The sequence below is a fragment of the Rhipicephalus sanguineus genome, unplaced genomic scaffold (genome assembly GCF_013339695.2).
Source record: "Rhipicephalus sanguineus isolate Rsan-2018 unplaced genomic scaffold, BIME_Rsan_1.4 Seq14, whole genome shotgun sequence".
Classification (NCBI taxonomy): Eukaryota; Metazoa; Arthropoda; class Arachnida; order Ixodida; family Ixodidae; genus Rhipicephalus; species Rhipicephalus sanguineus.
In genome coordinates, this window is record NW_023614600.1 from 26,894 (window position 1) to 32,169 (window position 5,276).

Genomic DNA, 5,276 nt, shown 5'->3' on the forward strand with positions numbered 1-5,276 from the left:
AGGGAGCACACCCTTGTCCGCCACATCAGTTGGGCTTCCACAGAAGTTGAAAGAGGAGGAGAGGCTGAGGAAATGGCATCTTTGCCTACCACATGTAAAGTGTTGTCGGCAACACTTTGGTTGCACCAAATCATGTATATAAATACAATTCGGCCTCTACATTGCGCTTCAACCTAGTGAAAAGAAACACTTTCATGTTGCTATCTCATAAGAATATGCTTAGGAATCCTCTCCAACTTCTTTATCTGCAATTTCGCTTCGAAGTATTCGAAAAATATTCAAGAAATATTCGAAAAATATTCGATTCGCACTCACACTTCAATATTCGAATTCGCTTCGCACCCAAAATTTTCCTATTGAATATTTGCACAGCTCTACTGTTTACACTTTACTGCCTGAGCTAGGGTATTCTTGCTCGCAGAGATCTAGCAATAACTTCCTATTGGTGTCTGAATATCTGTCACAATCGTGTATGTGGGCATTCATGTCCCCTAGAAGGATGATTTCGGCCCCATTACCCAATTTCTTAATATCCGCACTCATGCAATCCACTATCTCCTGCGGTTATTCCCCGTCCACAAGTAGGCTACCCCAGCCACGTTTTCTTTCCACTGTGCCCAAAACCCAGAGGTGCTCTGAACACATCTGTTTCACTCTAACCCATTTGGCTCCGTGGTGAATTAGCATTCCTACACCCCCACCTTTCCTTTCTGATATTATCCTGCTGCACCCTTCCCAAACGTAAAATTGTCAATATGCGGTGGCTCTTCCAAGTCTCTAAGGTGTGTTTCTGTAACCGCATAAACGCCTATCTGTTCTTTAACTACTCCTCAATCTCTAACCACTTTGCCTTTTTCCTGCCACCGTGCATGTTTATGTAACTAATTACGCACCTTTTCCCTTTTTCTTTTACCTTTTTTTCTGGTTTTTTTGCAATACTACCTGTCAAAGAGTCCTCCTGGTTGTTTTCTTTGTTACTAACTGCCCCGGACTCGAGAAGGGCCCACGTGCCCCCCAGAAAAGCTACTGCACGTCCTGCCAGTCGCCAGCCCACCTCATGACCAAGCCTCTTATCGAGGTGAATTCTATCTCTTTGGAAACCACCAAAGCAGCCAATAGGAAAGCACCTCTCAACGGTATCGCGCATTGCGCCAATGGGAGCGCCGCGTACATCGCAAGGTTAGTGAGAATGCCTCCGTTGTTTTGTTCGCGCTTTTTCTATGCGGTGATCGTAAGCAACAAGGGTGGGAACGGAAAGGCGATACTTTGAGCACGTTTGATACGACGCCAAGATGGCGACGCTCAGTGGCGGGAAAGACGAGATACGGCGCCGTGAATTGCAGCGTCTTAGCGTGATTTTGGGCTTCCTTTTCATTGACCGCGCTGACAACTTTTTTCGGCGTTTTCGGCGTAATCGTTTAGATATTACGTAAATAAGGGACTGCAGATGCCAAAACAAGTGTTTTCCAAAAATTGACTTTTTTTATCTGTTTTCGCGATTTGATCCCCGCGTCCCCCCTTAACCATTGCTGCTGTGTAATGGTGTTTTTTCATTCTGTGGCACATTAATATACCCTCAACAATTTATGTACAAGTATCAAAATGCAAGTTAAGCATCCTTTAGAGAGCCCCGAAAAATGCCCAGCCAAGAGCAAATTCCATGTCCAGGGCCCACATAGCTCTAGCACAATCTAAAATGTCCTCCCCCGAGTGCGTTGTTATGATGTAGCACGTGCCATCAACACTTCTCCCTCCCCAACAGCTGCCACTATGGTTCCTTGCATCACACCAATGACAGCACAACGGCATTGGTCTTTCCTGCATTTGATGGGTTTTGTCAGCAAGAAAAGCTAGCTGTATAACAAAACTATTGAAATGCGAGTGCATGGGTACCATGGCGATAAGTGAAAATTAAACGTTTTTTTCACCGTCATATTCAACGGTAAAGCAATCCAAAGTCAAGGTGAGAGCCGACAGATGGAAACACAAAGCGCAGATAGACAGAATGAACGGGAGAAGGTTGGCCAACTTGTCTCGGGCAACTTCTCCTGTCCATTCAATCAAAGGAACAAAGTCACTCTCCTCCACTCAGGCACTTTCCTCCTCTATATCCTCTCCCAACCTGCAGCCGTGCGGGCGCCGGCCCTATAGTGTGTTTGCTGGTAGGTGATAACGATTCTGCTAGGCGATAGCGTCGGCGAAAAATGACAACACTAGAAAAAAAAATGGTCCGCGCGCGTTTCTCGGGCGACGGTCCGAGCGGCGCTCCGGAAAGCACCAAGAAGAGAAGCGGGAAAGGAGTGCGCGCTGCGTGGCGGCTCGGTTAAAAGAAAGACGGTACTTTCCAAAAAAATATCCAGGGACTTTACTCTCACCACGCTAACAGGACCGGCTGTCTTAAAAAAAAAGAAAGAAAATCGGCTTTGGCATTGGCAGCGTCACTGTTCGGTTGTCGCAGTAGTTTCTGAACTGCACTTCGTTAACGCGACACCAGGTGACGCCACCAAAAAAATGCTCCGTGTTGTTAAGCTTCGAGTTCGTGCCGCATATTAAGCTCGCTCTTCGTTTTCGACGCCGTGCGCGCGTGCGTGGTTTCACTTCACGTGCATGGAGCAGCCCCTGACAACGTGCAGCTTTCGCAATTTTTTTAATGCCGACAACTGTGTCGTATCTACCGAAATGTCAGATGAGGCGCTGGCGGAAACTGTCTGCGACAACGGTGACGACGGATATTCGGAGGTCGACTCGTCACGCGCTTTGCCGTCGTGCGCCGGGGGTTCGCGAGACCGTGGCCTCAGAGATTGGCTCCGGCAACGCGACGGTGCGTTGCCGGAGCTAATCTCGGAGGCCACGGCTATATGATGACGGAGCAGCGCTGTATTGAAGTTCTACGAACATTCAGTATTGCCATCCCTCCCAAACAAGCAATTGAGCAAAATAACTCAGTTTTTTATCGCTAAATAAATGTTTTGAGTAAGCTCACCCTTCAATTGCCCTAGTGTTTAATTTGTGCGTTTCTTTTCCGAATATTCGTGCTGGAACTGGATATAACGAAAACATGTTTACAACAAATTTTTTGGAAATTTGTCAATTTCGTTATATTCAGGTTTAACTGTATAGTGTAGTAGAAGAGTAAAATAACAACCAGGCACCACACAATGCCACTTGTGCAACCAGGCGTCAGCATCACACAATGCCAATTGTGTAACGAGTGGGTTGTTGAATGCTTCATACCCAGTACAAAAGGCTCAGCCATAATTCTTCATGGTCATCAGCCACGGCATCAACAAAGTCACATAATACCTTGCAGGTTAGAATAACAGAGAGCTGAGCTATACTCGGCGACAACTTCAGGCTCATTCACATCTGCGACTAGCAATGGTCGCGCGACCATTTGCGACTGCAAGTCAAAAAGCGACCGATGTTCACCACATAGAATTCACGTCTGCTCGTATATAGCTCGCATTGCCCGTAAAATAAGGTGACGTGCTCTTCCTGCGCATGTGATTGGCTCAGAGCTTTGCGACTGCAGTCGCGCGACTGAAAAATCGAGCAGTGAGCGACTGAGCCAAAGCAGTCGCTTTGAGACCAAAACGGTCATTTAGGACCAGTCGCTTTGCGACTAACTTAGTCGCGCGACCGTTGCTAGTCGCCGGTGTGAACGAGCCTTTACCTTGACAGTGGAGCGAAGTCTACGGAGGCGGGGCTTCCCCACATTCGTCTTGCTCCGCACGTACTACGGCAGCTTGCGGCTGATTTCGGTTTTGCTCGCTCGCGTCGTGAACGTGTTTAGAAAATTATACACACGGATAATGTGAATGGGAGAAACATTTCAATTGTTCAGTGTACACCTTAGTGTCATATTACGAGTACATTTTTCTTGGAGAACTAAACAGCGCGTTTGCGGCCGCACACTGACCAACTACATCATGGGCACCATGTTTACTTTGGAAAACGAGCGTGCTGAAAAGGTGGTGTTAAGAAATGAAAAGAAAAGGAAGGCATTCTTGCAAAGTGAACAATAAATGTATTTTACCTACAAGTTCCCGGAACCGTTTGAGTCTCACAATAAATAAAGCAGCGTTTATTTCAGCAAGGCAAATGAGAAAATTGTCAGTAAACTTAAGTACTAATTTTTGGCACGGTAGCAGGCATGCTTTTCAATTCTGTAGCTTCCACAGTGCTGTCAATGCTTTCAACAAAAGTTGTCGCCGAGAGAGTTGGTAAGTATTCATTCTTGCATTCTTGTATTCATTCAGCATGGTACCTGCGACACACCTTACAGGTGTGTCGCAGGTACCATGCTTCTTCGCAGAATGACAAATAATGGCATACTATTCGATGCTATTCGAATTATGATTTATGGCATAGTGGGTACCTTGCAAGTGTTCTTGTATTAGTAACTCCAAGAGAGCTTACAATGGGCTCTAGAAATGCCGCTCTTCCAGCTGTCGCTGTGACCGTGCTGCGCTTTCCGCATAGGCATGGCTCTTTTTGTTTGGTTGGCCTGCTATCTTTTCAGTGTATTTTAAAGCTGCTTAATTCAAACTGCCCCATTGCACTAATTCGGGTAATTCAAACTTTCACTAGTCCATGCCTGAAGATATCTGCTGCCTTTGTTGCTTGTAGCTCAACATTTGAGTTTTTATGTCAGTAACAGAGGCAACTAAAGCAGACTGCCTGTCTACAAAACGGACAAACTAGCCAAATCACACGCACGAACAATCGCTCGCTAAGGAAGGGGAAAAAAACTGTCTGGCCTTGATATATTGCGTGCTGAAACCTTCTAAAGGTATACTGAACAATATTTTTGCCGACAAGATTTTCAGGCAAATTGAAAGACTGAGTGCTGAAATCAATAGGCACAACCTTAATTTCATGCAGAAATTAGAGGAAAATAATGAATTTAATGAGTTTTTAACAAACTAGAGGAGGTGACGTTTGGTGACGTTTCATGCACCAGAAACGGACATGCCAACAATGCCAGCAGTCACCTGCATCTGTCAACCCACTGAACTTCCACTACGGTTCCTAGAACCTCTACAAACGGCACCGGCAGCTCATGGCTGAGGTAAAGCCCCTAACGGTGGGGCACGCCACAGTGCCTTTGTGGAAGGAGGAGAGTCAGATACAAAGGAGAGGTAGAGAAAGGGAAGGGGAGGACTGGGACACATGCACACTGCATGCACCATGGTGAATGTGACATCACGGCTCACACTGGCAAGCATCAGCCGTGCGCTGACAATCCACCAAAAATACAGCTAACTGTTCAAAAA